This window comes from Carassius auratus, chromosome 35 (genome assembly GCF_003368295.1).
Source record: "Carassius auratus strain Wakin chromosome 35, ASM336829v1, whole genome shotgun sequence".
NCBI classification, from domain to species: domain Eukaryota; kingdom Metazoa; phylum Chordata; class Actinopteri; order Cypriniformes; family Cyprinidae; genus Carassius; species Carassius auratus.
The window spans coordinates 428,594-454,155 of NC_039277.1; the positions used below are offsets into that span (position 1 = coordinate 428,594).

The 25,562-nt window shown below is 37.0% G+C and overlaps 1 protein-coding gene across 5 annotated transcripts in view; it reads right to left on the bottom strand.

Moving 5' to 3' along the window:
- Nucleotides 1–25,562, bottom strand: part of LOC113053949 (NACHT, LRR and PYD domains-containing protein 12-like) — a 138,406-nt gene that overhangs the window by 77,447 nt on the left and 35,397 nt on the right. The window lies entirely within an intron of this gene.

A 25,562-nucleotide genomic window follows, 5' to 3' on the forward strand; every position in this document is an offset into this window, starting at 1 on the left:
GCTGTGAGGCGGGAACAGAGGATTCCGCTTGGTCTTAAAGCCTCCCGCTAACATCCACGATCACAGATAACAATGATTTTCGTAAAATAATTATTAATTATTAATTGATGATTTGTTATTATCATTATGGTCTTGTGAAAATAATAATATGGGCTGTGAGAAAATAATGAATACAAATAGTAGCCTAGTGCTGCTGAGTGCAGGCATGTTTCAGCCCAGTAACACACTGTTCCTCAGAGCCAAAACACAGACTGAATTCTGTTCAGCTGGAGGGGGTTGGGTTTAGGATAGTTATTCATGGCTTGTGGGGTCGAGATAAAGGTGTGAATTTCTCTTTCATATGGACAGTGTCTTATGAGGCTTTCAAAGTTGCTGAACCGGTTTATATAGGACTGTTGTTTTGGTTATATTCACAGTGCTGGCTCTCTACGACGAGAGAAAGGCAACATTCACACATTACACTATTCCTTTTCATTTAAAAACATTTCAACCTTTCTGTAGATATATTTTTTATGTACCTATGTGAGACACCACAATGTTAATTAAAAAAATTATACATTCATTATCATGAAAAAATTAAAGTGATGAGACAGAGCCTCCCTGTCATTAATGCACATTAATAATTTTTGCACAAACACTTGAATATGAGCGTCGTGGTTTTCACCCGCTCCAAGAGCGCTCCATCTCGAGTACAATTCATGCCAACAGCCATATAACTGCATATTCAGCAAGAATTCATGTTAAACATATTTAGCTTGATCAGAAGGTTACAATGACTGCAAGAGTCGAGCGGGATGTTAAGACTTTGTCTGTTTCTTTTACTGATTATTTTCGGGTTAAAGCATGATTTAAACAGATTCACACTTAATCACTTTTGCAATAATGCGTTCAAACAAATGTAATCTTACAGTGCTACTACATTATCAGTAGGCTATCTGATTTAGAAATTTTTAAGTTAATCGATCTGTTTAGACAAAAATGTACATTTTTTTTAGACAAAAATGTGGTTATTTTCATCACAAACAAAATTTTCACAGCAGAAAGCAGCAATTAAAGATGTAATGCTTACAATGTTATTAGTTTGGCTTGTGATATAGGGAAAAAAAGTTTACACAAAATAGCTTAAGCCACTTTGAAACTCTCCTGTTATTTTATTTTATTATTATTATTTTATATGCTATGTTATGAACATAACATTTCAAACATACTGAAATACTTTATTCACGGAGTAAAGGCGGAGCATGTTTCTGGTATCAGTTCGCGCAGAGGAGAAGTTGTTGCTGCTCACAGACTCTGCTGGGAGTGAGAGAGATGTTTCACCTGACGAAATGAAGACGACCGTGGGAACACAAGCACAGCACATCCGCCAAAAATCAACCTGCAGCAATGCTTGTTGATCGACTCGCCAAGCTTTACTTTTGTATGTCGCATGGCAGTAAATAGTTCGAGAATATGACCATGCAGTCAATACAGATATTTAATAAAAACATTACAACAAGCAGGGCTGTTACAAATGTTACAAATAAGTTCTATAATATATATATATATATATATATATATATATATATATATATATATATATATATATATATATATATATATATATATATATATATAAATATATATATATATATATAAATAACTAAACCAGCGGCATAACGAGATGGAAATATAAACTAGAAAAAATATTAACAGGTGCTCCGTCCGTGCCACTGACTCACTGCTGAGCTGCCAGTTTTAATCTGAACAGCTCTTAAAGCTGAGTGGATGGTTAAATGCATGATGGGCTAGTATAAAAAAAAAAAAAAAAAAAAAGCATCTTTCCAGCATTAGGGTAATAACAGTAATGTTTTTTTTTAATCATCTTGTTGCAGTTATAAATTTGACTGCTAAATGAATGATAAAGAACTATATTAAAACTTGTTTTGTAAAATTTCTTCGTCATTTGAATATTGATTTAAAAATCGGTTTAAATCATAAATCAGATTTTTTTTCCTCTAAAAAAAACAAACAAAAAAAAACTGGGATTTTTTTAGGCCATATGATATTACCCTACTTTTACCCTTTACGTGCAAACATCGCCGACGGCCCCAGTTTATTATTGTTTCACTTTCAAAGCATTAAACATCACTGTCTTACTTCATCTGGACAAACTGTGCATCAATTGAAAGTTTAAAGACTCTAGCTTCGATATTTGACCAATATTTTGATACAACATTGTTGCAGTGACAGATATTTAGTGATTTATGTCAGGAGTGCAAAATAATAAATCCGTATTATGCCACATTTTGAATAGAAATTCACCACTCACTCATATTCAGTCACGTCAGCAGCGGTTTATTTGTGTTCACATAGACTCACTGAACAGCGTCAATAAGGATTTATAGACCAAAGATGCATATCTGCGGAGATATATGGATATATTTACTGATGTTTACTTCATATTTCTTGAGACAGAATCATAATTTCTATTCATTTTCCACTGATTTACGCGATCTGATGATAAACAGCCTCTCCCAGAGCCGTCTCTGTGTGTTTGCTTCCGTGTACTCGAGCTGTGACCCAGGCAGACTCTGATTGGACGTTCGGCTTGTCAATCTGACAGTCCCAAAACCAGACAGCGTCAGATCGTGTCACATGGTTCGTGAACAGTTCCTGGTTCATATCTGCTTACAACAACACTGAAACACCTCTGTATACATGAAATATCCGAATAATAAACCTGCGATTACGATAGAAAAGCTTGGTATGAGATTTTCTTGAGATCTGGGGCATTTTATAAAATATAAAAAAAAATGTACATCGGAAATGTTAACTTGTGCAGCGATGAAAAAGGCTACAAATAGCATATTTTTACAATAGTAAACGACCAAATTCCACCCCTGATCGCTAAAGGAAGTTATTATAAACACTCGATCGGGGTTTAAAGTGAGTTTTGTATAAAAGTGTACTAATAATTTAATAAACTGTCTGATGTAGCTTGATGCTAACGTAGTGCTAATGCTACTAATAGCAGGTGCTTTTCTTCTTCATAATGCATTTTTGTCTCAATAATTCACTTAAGGTCGTAAGAAAATGTTTTGTTGTATTTTTATAGTAAGACTTTTGATAAATAAGGGCTAAATGCAAAGAGAGACTGGAGTGAGATCGCTGCTTTGTAAAGCCTGAAAAACCACAATCAAGGCTAATAAAGGTGGAATAAAAACAAAAGAATAATGATAAAAGAATAATGCGGATAATGTGTCATACCTGGCGGAGGTGTGAAAGACTCGTTTGGTGAGAACAATTCAACGAATCGGGGAGTTTTGCAAAGCCAACACACATACAAAATACACAGAAGAGTTTACATGTGAGATCTTACAGAGATGACAAGGGCCATAAATCAATCTGATTAGCCTTCTCTAAAAAACACACATGACATGGCCTTAGAAAATATTTCATAAAATTCACAGTTTTACAGATTAGATTATGAAATTTCTAATTAAGTTTTGAAAGACTTGTGGCTTTAGCTACACTCTATTTCTAAACTCATCTTACATCAACACATTTTTAAATACATTTAAAAAATATGTTTTTAATATTTTTATTTTTGTTTTTATGTTTGAGCTTATATATCTCTATTATCATAACAGTCTGAGTGATTCTGACTCCTGAACAGTAAACTTTAAAGTGTCAGCTTTGTGAACATATGTTGAATATGTATCTAGTCAGAAAGAATCATGAGCAGAAACCTTTTTATTTTGGGTATGTCATTTCTGTCTCCATGCCAAAAAAGGAGGTGCCTAGAAAGGGGTTAAAAGCAAGTAAAGAAAGTTCCCTTTAAAATCATTTAAGTTTTCAATTACTAAAGCTTTTTTTTTTTTTTTTTTTACATCATGTGAATGTTGTTGATTAGAAATGAGAGAACTTGAGTTTAATTGTGAGGACGTTTTATTAATTCTTTAGAGTTTCAAAGATTTAATCGTGCTGGTTTAATTTTATTCGTTTCTTGTTTTAGGCAAATTAGGCCTAAATAATGGGAATTAAATTATACAATGCTTCACGTTTAAACATGCAACAATTTCTTAATCAGTTTACAGACAAATGTCTTTTTCCCAATAAGTTATGTCAAAATAAAGGACAGGTAACGAATAACAAAATGCATGCTGTTTTATTAAAGGAAAAAATATATTTATATTTAAAATATAAATTAAAATATAGGCATAATATATTAAAATATTGACATTTTGCATATTAATCCATGTAGCCTACCCCCCTAAAATAGGCTACCACTTCTAATGCTCAGATGCAAAGTAAACCACAATTTATTTTGAATAATATAACGCATAATTAATATAATATAAATAATACTGCACACCTTTTAAATGTGTCAAATCTAAAATATGGTTTAATACCATGAAGCTTAGAAAATATAAGAACAGGCTCAGGCACAGACTTGACATTTATCCTGCTTGAATTCGTTCTAAGAAATGCACATAACTTCATAAATACTAAGAAATGCACATAACTTCATAAATACCAAACTTTCATCTGTGAATATTAAATATTAAATATTTAAACTATAGTGTTTTTCCTTCATTTTCCGTGACTGAAGCAGTCAAATGTAACACATCAGCAATGCAAAACTGACGTCTATTTGCGAAAATGTGCTTTGATGCGCTTGTTTGATAACTTGAGGTTAAAGCGCCACTCAGTGGTCAAAAGCTTCAAATGCACTTTACAGACGCTGCGGCGGCGGTACCCGCGGCAGTAAAAGAGGCATTTTCGATGTCTACTTAGTGTATATAAGTCACATTTATTCAGAACCAAGAGAAAACATAACCATCTCCAGCGCGAGAGGGCACTCTATGTTTTCAGGGGTAGACTACAGGAGAACTGAGCAGCATAGAGTGCCCTCTCGCGGCTGTAGACGGTAATGTTTTCTCTTGATTCATGTCAAATTAATTTTGATAAATAAGTCGCACCGGACTGTAAGTCACAGACCAGCCAAACTATGAAAATTGTGCAACTTATAGTCCGGAAATAAGGTAAATATATGTTGTCTTGTCAAGCCCAAAAAAGACTAAAAAGAGAAACATCATTCAATTTGGTATGTGATAAAACTAATTTTACTAATTTATTTAAGAAATGTAACTATATTATTTTTTTACAGTTATTAATTAATGTCACACACACACCTAGTGCCTGTTGACTTAAAAGATGAGAGTGGTAAATGTTACAGATATGGAACTGTTCAGTCTATTATTGATTTTTATTTCCACTTCACTTTTATCAAAAGAGATAGAACTATTTGCACTGTATTTATCAGTGGGACAATTTTCACACAATAATATAACCTAGAAATAATTTAAAGGGGTGACTTGCAGTTCGCAGAATTATGTGCCCAGCTACATCTGATTCATTTTGATATTATGCTAAATAACTGTGAGCGGTGGTTTCAGACATTACAGTGCCGCACTCGCACTGAATCTTATTCTGTCTGAAAGAAAGAAAAGACCGAGCTGAAGGCGGAGCGATTTAACCAATCAGATGAAAGCAACGTTTCAGCTCCGCCCACAAGAGCGAATGAAATATTGAAGCCATAAACCGAAATGATCAAAACGTACACGGACCTACAGTCTTGTCCATGTTCTCTCACTTGAATCCTCTTCTTGAGTCTTGAGTCTCTTGACCTTCTGCAAGCCCCGCCTTGTTCACGCAGTGATTGACATGGCAGGAGGGGGCGGACACGTGATCGGCTCGGAATGCATTTTCAATATGCACTTTGAATTTTGCTACATTCATTGTGGGATATTGAATGAAAATGCAATCATAAGTGTCTTGACTGGGAGTGTTAATGCAATTAAGAAAAATAGCATTTGAATGATAATTTTGCCACAATTTTTACTTGAACATGTTACACATATCTAATCCTTTCTCTAATACATTTTAATTTTAATTTTACAACTTATAAAGCGTTAAAATTAGTATTCATTTTACATATTAAAACTAGTGTATGAAATGGCGAAAGGAAATTATGTAATTTTAATTTTAATTTTGCACCAAACGTTGCACAAATGTATTGGAAAATGTAAATGTAAATACAGAAACGCATTGCCATTTTACATATTGCACTGTCATTTTGCATATTACATTCTAAATTGAATATTGCTACCCATATGCTTCCAAAGGTATAGGCTACATGGATTAATATGCAATGTCAATATTTTCATATATGCCTATATTTTAATTAATATTTTAAAATTCCTTTAATAAAACAACATGCATTTTTCTTATACATTACCTGTCCTTTATTTTGACAGATAACTTCTTGGGAAAAAGACATTTGCCTGTAAACTGATTAAGAAATTGTTGCATGTTTAAATGTGAAGCACTGTATAATTTTGTTCACATTATTTATGCCTAATTAGCCTAAAACAAGAAACGAATAAATTAAAGCTGCACAATTTAGCAAAATCTTTTAAACTCTAAAGAATAGATGGATTAATAAACCGTCCTCACGATTAAACTCAAGTTCTGTCATTATAATCAACAAAATGCACACGACGTAATTAAGTGACAACTTAAAGCTGCAGTGGGGAACTTTTGACGCTCTAGCGGTTAATAAACAGAACTGCTTGCGTCTTGCGGAAGAACATTGTAGCCGGAGCTACTTCTCTCTGTTTATGTCTATGAAGAATCACAAAGGTACTGGGGTTACTCTGCCGCGGTATCCCCGAAGCAATCTAAAATAGTCCGAATATAAACACTTATTATAGGTGCACCCTAGTGATTCAGGACAAGCTAAAAACACGGTTTGGAAAATGGATTCATGGTGTACTCGCTTATTATATACATTTTTCTATATTTTGAACACAAACAAAGTTACGGACCGCAGCTCTGATTGGTTGATTTCTTACCTGGAGCGGTCAGTAACTGCAAATGGCAATAGGACACTGGGAGGAGCCAAAGGAGCTTGATTTTTTTCACAGATTATCAGTCTCATATTCTACTGTCAGGACATAATGACAGGTTTAACAAATATGTAAAAAAAATATATATTTACAAATGTTACCTACTGCAGCTTTAAGTGATTTTAAAGGGAGCCTTTTTTACTTGCTTTTAGTGCTGGGCGATAGCATATGGTCTAAAAAAAAAAAAAAAACTGAGACAAGATGATAAAAAACTGTAATGTTATTACCTTACTGCTGGAAAGACCTTTATTTTATTTTATTTTGTTAATACTAGCCCATCATGTATCTAACCATCCACTCGGCGCTAAGAGCTGTTCAGATTAAAACTGCCAGCTCCGCAGTGAGTCAGTGTCATGGACGGAGAACAGAGCAAGTGTAAATATATTTTCTAGTTTATATTTCCATCTCATTATGCCGCTGGTTTAGTTTTTTTCTTATATAACTTATTTGTAAATAGAGCAGATACTATCTGTGTCTACACCGGACGCGACACGTTGTCACCCGAGCCCCACTGTGCTAAATCATCAGTGTTAAATCATCAGAACGCAGTGTCAGAACATTTCACTGATGGGGATCGTGTCCAGTGTATCCATCACTGGGTATTGTTGTCTTTTGTCGGATCGCACCACTCGTGTCCGGTGCCACTGGCTTGAGGGCGCCCCTGTCCCATTCATTGTCTGGACAGATCACAGAAATTTAGAAAACATTCGTTCCGCTAAGAGACTCAATGCTCGGCAGGCTCGTTGGGCTCTTTTCTTTACACGTTTTGATTTTTATATCTCCTACCATCCCGGTTCTAAGAACCTCAAGCCAGATGCACTTTCGCGACTGTTCGCTTCGCCAGAGGTTGTTCCCATGGAGGAGGAGATCCTTCCTCAGAGCATGGTGGTGGGCGCAGCTGTCTGGGGAATAGAAAGATTAGTCAAACGTTCCCTGGCCCACTCCGTTACCCCCCTTCTTTGTCCTAAGGGGCTTTTATTCGTTCCCCCTTCCGCCCGTCTCGTCGTCCTTCAATGGGGTCACTCCTCTAAATTGTTTGCCCATCCTGGTGTTAGGGGCACCGTCGCCGCTATCTGCCAAAGATTCTGGTGGCTCTCTGTATGTATGTATGAGCGTGACATAAACATACATACATATTTGTCTGCGCCCAGACAAATTCAGGTAATTCGCCCCCAGTGGGGTTACTACCAGGGTTCTAAATTAATAAAAAAATTTATTAATTAAAACTTACTAGCCAGTTTGGCTGGTGATGCATGACATGAGGCTCTGTTCTCGGTCATTTATCCCCCTGGCAGCACTTCCTACTTTTCCCATGAACACTGTGCTGTAATGCTACGTGTACATGATGACGTTTCATATGTCCATAGGCTGCACTCAGTTTGCAGTGAAACCAGCGCGAAAAAACATGGAAAGGAATAGAGCGTCCATCAGAAAACACAAGGAAGAAGAACGAATGGAGCCAGAGCATGGAGCATAGACTGAAAAAGGAAGGAGTTAGCTATTAAAGAAAAAAATTAAGATTAAACTAAATGCCGCGGTGGTTGGGACAGATTTCTAGGGGCGAAAATAGGAACGAGGCAGGGGATGAGGATATTACGGAGCCCCGCACATCACCTGTAGGAGAAAAAAATCAATCCGTCCCCTCAGTTTATAAACCGTACTCCTGAATTCATAAATTGTTCCCTCGGTTTAAAGGTGCCATATGCAAAAATTTAGGTAAAAATATCCATAACATGACCTACACGCATCAAAAGAATGAGAAGAAATAAAGGCCGATGATGTCATTAAAAAAATGTCAAGTTATAGTGCTGCAGAGATATCAACCTCAATTAGCATTAGCATTACTAGCCCTGGCCCGACAGGTGTCGTAATACCAGTTTCGGCCATGGGAGGCGGTATGCGGGCAACATAACCACCAGCCAACCTACAATACACGAATAACTCGCACGGCTTGTGGGCATGTACTTGAACCTGATGTCAATCATGTGGAAAGTACAGCCCACTAGTTCATTTCAGTTCATGGAAGAGAGCGTCACCCGCTACAGGGAAACAACCGCGCTCGGAAACACAAATCAAGAGTAAACATTTGCACTGCTTTTAATCACTGGAGACAACTGATGTACCTGAAAGAAATGAGGTTCGACTCCGATCTTGCAACATTTCTTTTGGATTGGTAAGTTAGATGCTGTTAGTATTTCGCTAGAAGTTTGTTTTATATGTTTGTCTATTTGTTTTCGGGAAGTTATAACATAGAAATGTATCGAAGGCTGTTCGATAAACGTGCTAATGTTATGGTTGGCTAACCGTAGCTGCGTTTGATAATTAGCTAGCTATAACTTAACGTTACCATTTTATTATATAGGGCTGTGCATGTCTTTACTCATGTACATCTCATCAGTAAAGACGCTCCTGTAATTAGAAGTATATCTCCAGCACATGTGTTCAGATCAGGGCTGCCAAATCCTGCCCAGTTGCTTCTCAAAACTAGACCAATCCCACTTCCAGAAGGTTCCCCGATAAAACATTGCTTCCCGGGGTTAAAATATAAGTTTTTTTAGCAGGGTTGCCTTGGTATAATTCGCATTTTAGGGGCTAAAGATCACGTTATTTGTATTGGGGTCGCTGCGACCCGCAGACATGAAAAACAACCACCACAGACTTGGCAACACTGGTTGGCATTTACTACACAGAGCCGTATTCACTGACAATCTACTCAAAATCGATGTTAAAATCGCAGGCGATTCTTTGTCGATTTTGAAAGCGATTTTGTGTTAGTTGTCAGTAGACTACGGCTCTGTGTAGTAACTGCTGCTCCACCTGAACCAGTGTTGCCAAGTCTGCGGTTGTTTTTCATGTCCGCGGTTTGAAGCAATCACAATACCAATATCATGATATTTAGCCCCTAAAATGCTAATTTTACCAGGGAAACCCTTGCCAAAAATGTATATTTTAACCCCGGGAAGCAATTTTTATCGGGAAACCTCCCGGAAACGCCATTGGGCTAGTTTTGGACTAGTTTTAAGAAGCAACTGGGCAGGATTTGTTGTGAAAACCTGGCAACCCTGATCTGAACGCACAGGCTGGAGATATACTTCTAATTACAGGAGCATCTTTACTGACGATAGGTGCATGAAAATCGCATTCGATTTTTTGCACAGCCCTATTATTATATCATAACTAACCTGCTCTGTCTAGTCTGTTGGTCTCCGTGTCCTCTTTGCTTCGTGGTTTTTCTGTGCATGAAAAAATTAATGTGTGGCGTGAAAGCATGTGAAAAGTCAATTGCGTGTGTCTCACGGTGAATGCTTGAGAGTTGGCACATTAGTTTCCAAGCAGAATAAAGGACAGGTTGATTATTGCTGTTTAGCGTTTGAATTAATCTATGATGTGTCCCTGTTTACATACAGGGACATAAAAAATAAATTAAAAGTGATACGTGGACTAAGGTGTCTGAGATTGTTCATTTTAAGTAAAGGATCCTAATATTTCCTCCACAACAATATTTAATGAGGTTAACTTATAACTCCTTGTGGTTAGTCTACACGAGATCAACAAGCTTGTATGCTTTGCGGCCGCTTTAAATACAAAATAAGCATTCGATCTACATTAGAGCGTCTGAGCGCTCACAAATCTTTCTGCAGAGTTGTGAGCAGAGCGGCAAGAACGATTTTTGACGCTCTCGACGCCGGCGGTGTGAACGCACAGTTAGGCTTCGGCTATGGCTGTAGTGTTGTTGTGAAAGTAGGGGCGGAGCATAGAGACTATGCCGTTTCTCGTTTGTTACTCTAGAGTAGACCAATTCACTTTATTGAGGCATACTGCCCCCATCTGTTATGGAATTTGGAGTATGACTTGATTTTTTTTGCCAAACATTACAGATGGCACCTTTAACAAATCGTACTCACGGATTAACAAACCGTGCCCACAAATTCCCAATCCGTGCGCTCAGATTTTGTAAACCGTACCCTCGGTTTTAGAATCCCTACCCACGAATTCATAATCCGTGCACACGCTTTTGCAATCCGTTCCCTCGGATTTGTAAACTGACGCGCATTTGTAGCTCCGCCCCCACCGGCAGATTCATTTCTGTTTATTAAACATTATTTTTCATAGTATTCAATGAGTCTTTGAGCATTTATTTTACTTTAATCACCAATAGGATAAGACACAGCCGCCTGTGTTTTATGGCCAAAAAAATAAACGCTAAAAAGAAGAAGAAAATAAGGGTAAAAAGCAATACAAAACAAATAATATGCCGGTTATGTTTTCATTCCTTTTCTCTCTAACTGAATGCAATGTTATTTTTGGCCTCATTATTTAATAATAACATTAACAATGAAACATGCATCTAACTTCGGCAGGTGGGCTGGGGTTGGGTGGATGGAGCTTAGTATAATAAAATCACAAAAATGAGTCTTCATGCATGTTAAGAAATAATTGTACACAAGCATTTCCAAAACTGTCAAAGCTTATTTAAAAATAAAGCAATCCATAAATAATTTTCTTGTACTCATTTATTTAGCCTACAAATTAAAATTATAAAAATAACTTTATTTTTATTTTTATCATTATTATATATTATTATACAGGTTATGCATAAGAATCTTTTATCCAAAACAATTTACAACCGAGGAAAAAATTACCCCAGGTTTATTGTACAATAATAATCAAGTGCTATTATACGATTATTCCTTTATTATTATTAAACCTATTCCACATAATAATATTCAATAAAACTGTATGTTAACAGGAGCTTGCTGCATGAATCCGTGAGTACGGTTTACAGATCCGTGGGAACGGATTGCGAAAGCGTGCGCACGGATTATGAATATGTGGGTACGGATTAAAAAAACGAGGGTATGGTTTACAAAATCTGAGCGCACGGATTGGAAATTTGTGGGCACGATTTGTTAAACTGAGGGAACAGTTTATGAATTCGTGAGTACAGTTTATAAACTGAGCGGACGGATTGCAAAACCGTTGCCACAGATTTATTTTTTTTCTCCTACAGGTAACGTATGGGGCCCCGTAGGATATCAACAGAGAAACAAAGAAATTAAAATGTAATGCCAAATGGCTGATGGGTCATGAATGGCTGGTGTTTGATCACAAGAATGTCGTAATGCTTTGTCAGGATTGCCGCATGTAAGTTACGCGAAAGAAAAAAAAACAAGACAAGCAATTTCATGGTGGGAACTAATCATTTTAAATTTGAGTCAGTGTATATTTTGTTGTATGCATTGTACTTTATATGTGTTTTTCATGCCAACAATGTTAATAAAATGATCAAATGCATTCAGTGGCACTCATCATTTGTTATTTTTACCGGAAAAAAAATGGCTAGTGGAAATTCTGATTGGCTGGTAACTTTAGAAAGTAGATGTATTTGGAGAAGGGTCAGATCCGCCCTATGCAAGACTCGTACCCGTACTCGGCGGGCCGCCAATAGACATCGAGTCAAAAGTCTTAAACTCGAGTCTTAAACTTGGAGCTCATTATATTGAAGTACAAATCCAAACACCAGAAACGTTATGCATTTTCTGAATAATGAAATGTTCTGAAAAGTATTCATTTTATTTATTCACATGGCCATAAAACACAGGCGGCTGTGTCTTATCCTATTGGTGATTAAAGTAAAATAAATGCTCAAAGACTCATTGAATACTATGAAAAATAATGTTTAATAAACAGAAATGAATCTGCCGGTGGGGGCGGAGCTACAAATGCGCGTCAGTTTACAAATCCGAGGGAACGGATTGCGAAAGCGTGCGCACGGATTATGAATATGTGGGTACGGATTAAAAAAACGAGGGTATGGTTTACAAAATCTGAGCGCACGGATTGGAAATTTGTGGGCACGATTTGTTAAACTGAGGGAACAGTTTATGAATTCGTGAGTACGGTTTATAAACTGAGGGGACGGATTGCAAAACCGTTGCCACAGATTTATTTTTTTTCTCCTACAGGTAACGTATGGGGCCCCGTAGGATATCAACAGAGAAACAAAGAAATTAAAATGTAATGCCAAATGGCTGATGGGTCATGAATGGCTGGTGTTTGATCACAAGAATGTCGTAATGCTTTGTCAGGATTGCCGCATGTAAGTTACGCGAAAGAAAAAAAAACAAGACAAGCAATTTCGTGGTGGGAACTAATCATTTTAAATTTGAGTCAGTGTATATTTTGTTGTATGCATTGTACTTTATATGTGTTTTTCATGCCAACAATGTTAATAAAATGATCAAATGCATTCAGTGGCACTCATCATTTGTTATTTTTACCGGAAAAAAAAATGGCTAGTGGAAATTCTGATTGGCTGGTAACTTCAGAAAGTAGATGTATTTGGAGAAGGGTCAGATCCGCCCTATGCAAGACTCGTACCCGTACTCGGCGGGCCGCCAATAGACATCGAGTCAAAAGTCTTAAACTCGAGTCTTAAACTTGGAGCTCATTATATTGAAGTACAAATCCAAACACCAGAAACGTTATGCATTTTCTGAATAATGAAATGTTCTGAAAAGTATTCATTTTATTTATTCACATGCTGTATGGTTGAAATGATATTTTAGTTCACAAGTTTAAGTTCCATTGTTTTAAAAAAATGCTTTATTGGCTAACATTTCATAAACCTTCAGTTGTTATGCTCTAAAATCCAATGCCATTTGTAATTTCACATTATTTCCAACTCCTAAATCACTAACCTTTAAAGTCACAATTCTATAATGGTCAAATTTACTCAGGCCGATGGTATTTTTTAATGACATTATTTTATTATTATTATTTTTTATTTTTGAATAATTGTAGCCTACATAAAAGGTGAAGCAAAACAAATATTATGATCGTCCCTTATTTTTTCCCTTATTTTCTTAAAGAATAAACACTTATTTTCTACAAGAACAAACATGATAACATATTACTAATTCATAGGAATAATTTAAGCAGTTAAAACCTATTTTTAAACTTGACTTTAAATACTATTAAACTAACTTTAAAATCTCAAGGAGTTTATAAATTAAAAAGGATAAAATGTCACAGTGCATGTTAAATAGCCTAAATGAACTTGTGTTAACAATATAATTAGAACTAACAATATAATTTGATTTTTTTAAATGAACAATTCCTGTACAGGTCCTTCTCAAATAATTAGCATATTTGTGATAAAGTTCATTATTTTCCATAATGTAATGACAAAAATTAAACTTTCATATATTTTAGATTGATTGCACACCAACTTAAATATTTAAGGTCTTTTATTGTTTTAATACTGATGATTTTGGCATACAGCTCATGAAAACCCAAAATTCCTATCTCAAAAAATTAGCATATTTCATCCCACCAATAAAAGAAAAGTGTTTTTAATACAAAAAAAGTCAACCTTCAAATAATTATGTTCAGTTATGCACTCAATACTTGGTCGGGAATCCTTTTGCAGAAATGACTGCTTCAATGCGGTGTGGCATGGAGGCAATCAGCCTGTGGCACTGCTGAGGTGTTATGAAGGCCCAGGATGCTTCGATAGCAGCCTTAAGCTCATCCAGAGTGTTGGGTCTTGCGTCTCTCAACTTTCTCTTCACAATATCCCACAGATTCTCTATGGGGTCCAGGTCAGGAGAGTTGGCAGGCCAATTGAGCACAGTAATACCATGGTCAGTAAACCATTTACCAGTGGTTTTGGCACTGTGAGCAGGTGCCAGGTCATGCTGAAAAACGAAATCTTCATCTCCATAAAGCTTTTCAGCAGATGGAAGCATGAAGTGCTCCAAAATCTCCTGATAGCTAGCTGCATTGACCCTGCCCTTGATAAAACACAGTGGACCAACACCAGCAGCTGACATGGCACCCCAGACCATCACTGACTTTGGGTACTTGACACTGGACTTCAGGCATTTTGGCATTTCCTTCTCCCCAGTCTTCCTCCAGACTCTGGCACCTTGATTTCCGAATGACATGCAAAATTTGCTTTCATCCGAAAAAAGTACTTTGGACCACTGAGCAACAGTCCAGTGCTGCTTCTCTGTAGCCAAGGTCAGGAGCTTCTGCCACTGTTTCTGGTTCAAAAGTGTCTTGACCTGGGGAATGCGGCCCATTTCCTGCACACGCCTGTGCACGGTGGCTCTGGATGTTTCTACTCCAGACTCAGTCCACAATCTTCCTCAGGGTCCGGTCACCTCTTCTCGTTGTGCAGCGTTTTTTGCCACACTTTTTCCTTCCCACAGACTTCCCAGTGAGGTGCCTTGATACAGCACTCTGGGAATAGCCTATTCGTTCAGAAATTTCTTTCTGTGTCTTACCCTCTCACTTGAGGGTGTCAATGATGGCCTTCTGGACAGCAGTCAGGTCGGCAGTCTTACCCATGATTGCGGTTTTGAGCAAAGAACCAGGCTGGGAGTTTTTAAAAGCCTGAGGGATCTTTTGCAGGTGTTTAGAGTTAATTAGTTGATTCAGACCGTTCTCATTTCGCTTTGCATATGGAACCTGAAGATTATTTTTTTTTTAACCAAGAATGAACCGAAATGAAAATTAAATGAAAACATTTAGCTTTTTATCCATATATATATATTGTTAGAGCCATAACAACATTAATAATTTTGTAATATTTTTTCGTTATGTTAAGAATGTTTATGTTAAGTTATGTTTTTGAAAAATGTGTATTTTGTATTATTTGTATTTGTATCACTTGATTTTGACTAGTTACATACGTATTAGGCCTTAATTGAAATGGTGAAGAATAAGCCTTGGATCGGCATTATAATTATAGTAAAAAAAAACTTCTTCACATTGGAATTGCGTGAAGTGGAAATTGATTTGCAAGGATTGGTGCTATGGTTACCGAAGAGGATTTCAAGGATCATGAACATTACGTGATGTGTGTGTGGAGAAAACCCCAAATTTAGGGACTATTGAGATGCACGGACAAATGTGAAAGTAACCTAGTCAAATGAGGTGATTAGGCTACTCAGGACAATTTGGATAGAGACATTCAAAAGTGTTTCTTAAGTTGGAATTGGACTTTTCTACAGTTTTAAAGGCAGCTTTTCTTGTATGTTCTCAATTAGTTGATATTGACCCGCTGTTGAATTATGGATGATGCAGAAGAAATTGCGGACTCAGATCAAGTTGACCACAAGAGGGCGGTCAAGTACACGCATAAAGCGCAAGAGGAGTATTTGAACAGACTCGTCAATTTGAGAAAGTCAAAAATGGCTCAGATTACCATTCAAATGAAAGAAATTGTCAAGATAAAAGAAAATGATGAGAATGTGGAAAAGATAGAACAAGAAGTTCTAACAATGCTCACTAAATTGTATCAAGAGTTCATTGAGTTAAATGAAAACACTCAAGAGCTTTTGCTGGATGATGAAAAAGAGGAAGATCAGCATATCTGGTTCGAACCCAAATCATCAAAAATCCGAGATTTTGTTCTTGCTACTGGACAGTGGATTGAACACGTAAATAATGCAAATGCTGCAAATAATGAGGACATTGAACCAGGTGACAGTGTCTCTGAAGTTGCTTCAGCAATAAGAAAGAAGAGTAGATCAGGTTCTTCAGCTGGACATAGTTCTGTCGCATTATCAGCTAGTAGTTCAAGTTCAAGGTTACAAATGAAAGAAGAGGCAGAGAAAGCTGCTCTGTTGGCAAAAGCTGCTTCTTTAAAAAAGAAACAAGCCTTGCAGTTAGAAGAGATAAACCTGAAAGCCAACTTGGAGCAATTAGAATTGCAAACAGCAATTGCAGCTTCTAATACAAAACTGAAAGTATATGATGAACATGAAAGTTCTGGTGCATCAATGCATGGATATGTTCAACCAAAGCATCCAGTAAATGAAGGTAGGCCAGGACTTAGGAAAGATATCGATGATGGAAGTTCTGATGCTCAAGCGGCCTGTTACAAAAGCCTGTTACTGACCAAACTCGACTACATCATGCCAGTCAAAATTTTCCAAACTCTGAAGATTCAGAGGACAATCTATTTCAAATAATGAAAAGACAAAATTAGATCACACAAATGTTAGTAAAACAACAAAACTTGTCCCAACTACCACAAAGAGATGTCTCAGTCTTTCTTGGTGATTCTCTTAAGTTCAGAGTGTTTATGCGAGCCTTTGACAATAGCATAGATAGTAAAACTGAAAATGCTAAGGACAAACTGTTCTATTTGGAGCAATATACCAGTGGGGAACCCCAAGACCTTGTAAGGAGTTGTGGACATATGAGTGTAGAAAATGGATATAAAGAAGCAAGAAGTTTATTGCAACATCATTATGGTGACAAACTCAAAATTGCGTCAGCATACATTGAGAAGGCACTAAAATGGCCTCAGATTCAATCGGAAGATGGGAAGATGCTAAGTGCATATGCTCTTTTCTTGATTGGATGCCACAACACTATGCAGGATGTAGATTACATGGCTGAAATGAACAACCCTACTAACATGAGGGTTGTCATCTCCAAGCTTCCCAACAAAATGAGGGAAAACTGGAGAAATGTGGCATATGATATTCATGAACGGTCAGGCAGAAGAGCTAGGTTTTCAGACTTAGTGGAATACATCGACCGTCAAGCCAAAGTAAAAAATGACCCCTTGTTTGGAGACAATCAGGAGCAAACAAGTGCTGATGTTGGGAAGAAAAGCAAAGCTTCTGATTTAAAAAAAAAGGTTACTACCAAGGGTAGTAGTTTCGTTACAAGTGTATCTACTGAACAGAAAAAATAAAGTGAAACATGCAAGAAAGAAACAAAAGCTCAACTTGACAAAACAGTTTGTGCCACATGCTTGTTCTGTCAAAAGAACCTATACTCCTCAAGTTTAAGAAGCAGTCACACTTGGATAAAATTGAATTTTTGAAAACAAAACGACTGTGCTTTGGCTGTCTCACGCAAGGACACTCAAGCAAAGACTGCAAGAAAATACTTACTTGTCAAGAATGTTCCATGAAGCACCCAAGCATTCTGCACATTGCAAAGGAGAACAGTCTCACATCCAACAGTTGTGATGAGAACAAACCTAGGAGTGTAATTGCTTCCATAGATCATGAAACATGTGGATACACTGGGGCCGGTAACAGTGAATGTATTCTTGCCATAGTTCCAGTGAAGATTAAGTCAAAGAAAAGCAACAAAATAGTAAAGACATATGCCTTCATTGATCAAGGAAGTTCTGCTACTTTTTGCACCGAGTGTTTAATGAGAGATTTGAACTTGAGAGGCAGAAAGACGGAGATTCTTCTTCGTACTATGGGACAAGAAAAACCTGTACATAGTGATATTCTGTCAGACCTGGAAATTAGTGGTTTGGAAAGCGAAGATTATATAGAACTTCCTAAGGTTTTCACTCAGAAAGAGATTCCTGTAAAACAGGAAAATATCCCTCTTCAACAGGATCTAGAAAAATGGCCATACTTGAGACAAGTTAACCTTCCTCATCTCAGTGCCGAGGTATGCTTGCTGATTGGCGCCAATGCGCACAAGGCCATAGAACCATGACAAATAATAAACAGTGAAGGAAATGGACCGTATGCTATCATGAAGGCACTTGGATGGATTGTTAATGGACCTTTGTGAACAGATGTGAGAGCAGAATCAGATCAGGTCAGAATTCCAAGTTTTACAGTGAACAGGATTGCAGTGTCAGACATTGAAACACTGTTAGTAGAGCAATTCAATGCAGACTTTCCTGAACGCAATTACAGTGACAAAAATGAAATGTCACAAGAAGATCTGAAATTCATGCAGTCCGTTGAACAATCAGTACAGTATAAAGATGGACATTACTGTATTGGACTACCCTTTAAGAAAGGTCCTGTCAAGATGCCAAACAACAAATGCATAGCAGAACAGAGAGCCATCAGTCTTAAAAGAAAGCTCAGCAAGAACCAAAAGTTTCACAAAGACTTTAAAGCTTTTATGGCAGACATAATTGATAACGGCTATGCTAAAAAAGTCCCTCCAGAACAACTGGAACACACAGACAGAGTGTGGTATATTCCACATCATGGAGAGATCGTCTTTTGCCAGATGTTCCTCCCTTTACACATGTAGGTGTGGATTATTTTGGTCCCTTCTTAATAAAGCGAGCACGCAGCATTGTAAAGAGGTATGGAGTGCTGTTTACATGTCTGACTATAAGAGCAGTTCATTTTGAGGTGGCCAACAGCCTTGATACCTCATCATGCATAAATGCCATACGACGTTTCATCTGCAGGAGGGGGCAGGTGTCTACAGTTTGATCGGACAATGGTACGAACTTCATTGGAAAGAGAGCTTAAAGAAGCCATCCAAGAGTTAGATCAGTCCAAAATAGCCGAAGTTCTAGTCCAAAAAGGAATGAAGTGGATCTTCAATACCCATGCAGCATCGCATCAAGGAGGAGTGTGGGAGAGACAAATCCGCACAGTTCGAAAGATTTTCAATTCTGTACTGAATCAACAGATATTAGATGATGAGGGGCTTCACACAGTTTTGTGTGAAGTTGAAGCCATTATAAATGACAGACCAATTACTAAAGCATCAGATGATCCAAATGACTTGGAGCCTCTGACTCCAAATCATCTCTTGCTGATGAAAAAAACAACCAGTCATGCCACCGGGAGTTTTTGTGAAAGAGGAATGTTATTCTCACCGAAGATGGAGACAAATTCAATACATGACAGACCTTTTTTGGTCAAGATGGACTAAGGAATACCTGCCGTTATTACAGGAGTGACAGAAGTGGCAGAAATTGAAAAGAAACTTTGTACCGGGAGACATTGTTCTCACTGTGGATAATTCTGCCCCAAGAAATTCTTGGATTATGGGAAGAATCCTCAGGGCCACACCAGATGCTTCTGGTAATGTTTGACATGCTTGTTTTCAGACAAAAACATGTCAGTTGGACAGACCCATAACAAAACTCTGCTTATTGCAAGAAGCTGAAGAAGAATAAGAGCTTTGCATAAAGACTGTGAATTTAAATTTCCTGGACATTCTGAGTTTTTCTAAATTCTGAGAAATTACTGTTATGACTCTATTTGTACCTGTAGCTCAATTGGTTGAGCACTGCGGTATCAAGCGCAAGGTTGGGGGTTCGATTCCCCGGGAACACATGATATGTAAAAATTGTTAGTCTGAATGCACTGTAAGTCGCTTTGGATAAAGAATAAGTGTAGACTTTATTTTTGAATTTATTTTGTAATGTAACAAGACAAGGAAAAAGTAAACATGTTCAAGCTAGTTTTTGATTCACGCGTCAAATCCTTTGTGCCACCTCTCAATGGAAATGGTGAAGAATAAGCCTTGGATTGCCATTACACACACACACACACACACACACACAGGGCCGTGCAGAGACCTTTGGAGGGGCAGGAGCTCAAAGTATAAAAGGGACACATGGAACAAGGCTTTAAATAGCGCTGTTCAAAATATCAATACAGCAATATATTGTGAAGCATTCCTTGCCGATTTGCGTATCGATATGGATGATTATGTATTGATACGGCAGCAAATGCTGTGATGCAGTTTTTAAAAAGAAAAAGATTAGAAGAGACAATTTTAAGTTTAAAAGTAAAAAAAAAAAAAATATTTCCACCTAATAATAGCTCTGGGATTAGAAACTGAAATGTCTTAAATTGTCCCAACCTGAAGGCTTTTTCTTCTCTGTTCTACAGAATAATTAAGAACAGCTGTTATAGTAAAAACTATAGAAAACACTCTACATTTTCCTCTTTCTCACCAGCCTCTGTCTCCTGGCTTGCTGTTCCCTGCTCTCTTTCTGTCACATGTGCGTCTACATTTGCCTCTTTTTCTTCCTCTATCTCTATCTCCTCATCTGATCTATTACTTTCCACTCTCTGTCCATCTAGGAACAAGGCACAATCTACTATTTCAGCATCAATCTATTATTTTAACCATCACTACTATTCTTGCACCTAATCAATAAGTCCACCTTAAATATTGATACAAAACAATAAACAACTGAGTCATGCTATGAAAGCACTGTATAACTTATATAGGCTTATGTTTTATTTATTTTTTCCTTTTTATTCAAAACAATTCCAAACATGCTTAATATATCAGGAAATATCGAAATATCTCGATTCTAAAACGTGTAAGTAAACGCGTTCTGCAACTTTATTGTTCTATAACTTTATTTTGATTGTTATTTGATCAATAAATGGAAAGGTAGTGTAATCCATTAACTACACATAAAACCCCGACTTTTTACTTAAGTGCCATATCATGCCATAAAATATTTTTAATACGACTGAATTTGTATTTAATGTAAATTCTAATAACAATATTGTAAGTTACTTATTTTAACACTTTCATTTTACAGAGAGTTAAGAACTTTCACATTATCAAATAACATTTTCATTCAGTTTAGCCAGAGTTCAGGCACTCTCAAAAACTCTCATTACAATCACTGAATCACTTTATATTACATTATGCACATCACGATTTTTTTTTGTTTTTTTCTCTCTCTCTCTGAAGAAAGAATTCGCTAAATAATTCAGTCAGCGAGCAAGTGAACAAAAACACCGCGTTTCATAATGACTTTTCTGCACGTCTCCGATTGGCCATTGCATTCGCGCAACAGAACCGTTGATTGGTTATCATGAAGCGTTGTACGAACGTCTCTGGCTCAGCGCCAGCCAGCGAACACAGATTTGAATTTAGCAGCTGATGCTGTGCACTGAATGATCTAATCACAACAGTGTGATTATATCAAATATATAAAACATATTATTCTGCTGTTTTTTTTTTTTTTGTCGTTTGGAAGCTGCATTTAAAATCAACTTGGCTCAGAAATCTTTGACTAGGCATGAAACCTCTGCCCTCGATCCCTGTGAAACTTTTCTCCCTCAAACAGCACGCTAACGTTACTCTACACTACAGGCTACACACCGCAATATAAACAACATATCTGCATGTTCTCACATCACGTCGTTCTTGTAAAATAATAATAAGTAAATAAATATCAAAATCACTTCGCTGAGAATGAAACACCACTTACCAGCTTACTGGAAAATATCCTCTGACATTTAAAAAATGCGCGTGCGACGTGACGAATCGTCCCGGTCGGATGAGGAGGTAGTCTTCGTCAGGTCAAAGGTCATCATGTTGGTCATCTTATTGACGGCTAAATTATGATTCAAAATTTTACTAATATTTAGATTGGGCATGAGCAGGCATTCACAAAAGGAAACGTTATGACAAAAAAAAAAAAAAAAAAAAAAAAAAAACAATTAGAGGAAATTTTGCTTTGCCAAAAGGGCACTTTGGGCACCAAAGGGCAAAGGGGCAGGGGCTCAAGCACCAAACACCCCCCCCCTCTGCACGTGCCTGCACACACACACACACACATACATATATATATATATATATATATATATATATATATATATATATATATACAGTATTGTTCAAAATAATAGCAGTACAATGTGACTAACCAGAATAATCAAGGTTTTTAGTATATTTTTTTATTGCTACGTGGCAAACAAGTTACCAGTAGGTTCAGTAGATTGTCAGAAAACAAACAAGACCCAGCATTCATGATATGCACGCTCTTAAGGCTGTGCAATTGGGCAATTAGTTGAAAGGGGTGTGTTCAAAAAAATAGCAGTGTCTACCTTTGACTGTACAAACTCAAAACTATTTTGTACAAACATTTTTTTTTCTGGGATTTAGCAATCCTGTGAATCACTAAACTAATATTTAGTTGTATGACCACAGTTTTTTAAAACTGCTTGACATCTGTGTGGCATGGAGTCAACCAACTTGTGGCACCTCTCAGCTGTTATTCCACTCCATGGTTCTTTAACAACATTCCACAATTCATTCACATTTCTTGGTTTTGCTTCAGAAACAGCATTTTTGATATCACCCCACAAGTTCTCAATTGGATTAAGGTCTGGAGATTGGGCTGGCCACTCCATAACATTAATTTTGTTGGTTTGGAACCAAGACTTTGCCCGTTTACTAGTGTGTTTTGGGTCATTGTCTTGTTGAAACAACCATTTCAAGGGCATGTCCTCTTCAGCATAGGGCAACATGACCTCTTCAAGTATTTTAACATATGCAAACTGATCCATGATCCCTGGTATGCGATAAATAGGCCCAACACCATAGTAGGAGAAACATGCCCATATCATGATGCTTGCACCTCCATGCTTCACTGTCTTCACTGTGTACTGTGGCTTGAATTCAGAGTTTGGGGGTCGTCTCACAAACTGCCTGTGGCCCTTGGACCCAAAAAGAACAATTTTATTCTCATCAGTCCACAAAATGTTCCTCCATTTCTCTTTAGGCCAGTTGATGTGTTCTTTGGCAAATTGTAACCTCTTCTGCACATGCCTTTTTTTTAACAGAGGGACTTTGCGGGGGATTCTTGAAAATAGATTAGCTTCACACAGACGTCTTCTAACTGTCACAGTACTTACAGGTAACTCCAGACTGTCTTTGATCATCCTGGAGGTGATCATTGGCTGAGCCTTTGCCATTCTGGTTATTCTTCTATCCATTTTGATGGTTGTCTTCCGTTTTCTTCCACGTCTCTCTGGTTTTGCTCTCCATTTTAAGGCATTGGAGATCATTTTAGCTGAACAGCCTATCATTTTTTGCACCTCTTTATAGGTTTTCCCCTCTCTAATCAACTTTTTAATCAAAGTACGCTGTTCTTCTGAACAATGTCTTGAACGACCCATTTTCCTCAGCTTTCAAATGCATGTTCAACAAGTGTTGGCTTCATCCTTAAATAGGGGCCACCTGATTCACACCTGTTTCTTCACAAAATTGATGACCTCAGTGATTGAATGCCACACTGCTATTTTTTTGAACACACCCCTTTCAACTAATTCAACTAATTGCCCAATTGCACAGCCTTAAGTGCGTGCATATCATGAATGCTGGGTCTCATTTGTTTTCTGAGAATCTACTGAACCTACTGGTAACTTGTTTGCCACGTAGCAATAAAAAAATATACGAAAAACCTTGATTATTCTGGTTAGTCACATTGTACTGCTATTATTTTGAACAATACTGTATATATATATATATATATATATATATATATATATATATATATATATGCCTTATATTTATTTACTGTTTAATAACAATACCATGCATATGATCCTTTGTGTAAATGTCTTCTTTAAATTTTTGATGAGTAGACTGTAGCTTAACACTATCCTACTTTTTGAAATTAACTCATTGTAAATGTTTTAATATTTTTTAAAGATGTTACAATGTTATATCATAATGTTATTGTTGTTTTCCTTCCTCCTTTTATCTAATTTTACAAAAACATTCATTTAGCAATCCGTCCCTTTGCGCCACCTGGTGGTAGTTTCGCAAATTATTTTAACACGCGGCTGAATTACAGTTATCCCCATTTCGGTTGTCCACCTACTGTAGTTCTTTTCCACCACAGAGGCTGTAGGAACTGGGTGCCTTTTATGTTCGACTGTAAATTATTTTTCTCCTGTTTTTGGTGCAGTAAAGAAGTCAGGCTCCTGTCTACACAGGTTATTCAATGTTTGTAGGTTTAGGCAGCACAACCACCCTATAAGGATAAAAATACACAGGAAATCTGAACTCCCTACGCCATTTTGATTTATGTTAAAAACCTACTATTTCTAGCTCCTCCTCAACTGTTAGTCTGATTTTCACCAGACTGTGCTGACAAACAAAAATATGGATTTCTTGTCATGAAATGAAATGAAACAGTTTGCATCCAGCGCTGCTACAAATTTTAGGCATAGTGCCAAATTGCATCTCAGGTTGTATCTCTACAAATATTTGACATATGGACACCAACTTTGTATGTGTCATTGTCACCTCACACTGACCATGCCACATTTATTTGTTAACAGTGCCACCTATTGGCTAAAAGTGATAAGCCAATAAATAATTTTGCTAGTGGTTGTATTTATGATTTTTCTGCCATTTTGCCTAAAATATTCTTAAAACGCTTTTAATTACTCATTCCTGCAGTTGGTCTGAGGCTTTCTTCTGTAGTGCTTTGCCCCATAATTGCTGCTAGCAGCTATATTTAGTTATTTGATGCTATAAAAATGGGATGTAGCATCATGATTTTAATCTTGCAATTTGGTCTGCAAGAGTTTGGGCAGGACTTTGATACTGCAGCTCCACCTCACAATCACTACTGCGCAGATTATGGCTCCAAATGATGCCTTTTTGCAAGATGACAATGGCCATACTGAGAATGTTTTGGCTTCACTTTTCTATAGCAGAAGGAAGTGGAGATGCATCATCCATCTTTTTTACAGTCTGTTTTTTTTAAGCCATGTCAGTTTAAACCAATGTCAGTGTGATAGACAATCAAAAACACTTTTTTTTTCTCAGAGGTATGAGCCGTCAAGGCTCCACCCTATTCTGGAAAAGTGGGCGGGGAGCAGCAGCTCACTTGCATTTAAAGATATATGCATAAAAACGTGCGTGTCTGTTTCCACTCAATTTTTTTTTATTATATAACAATTGATCTGAAATTTCAGACACATTCTGTGGACTGATGAGACTTAAATTTAAAGGTCCCTTTCTACAAGATATAATATGAGTAGTGATGAAAAAACACATCTATCTTAAATAGACACACATATGGTAGCA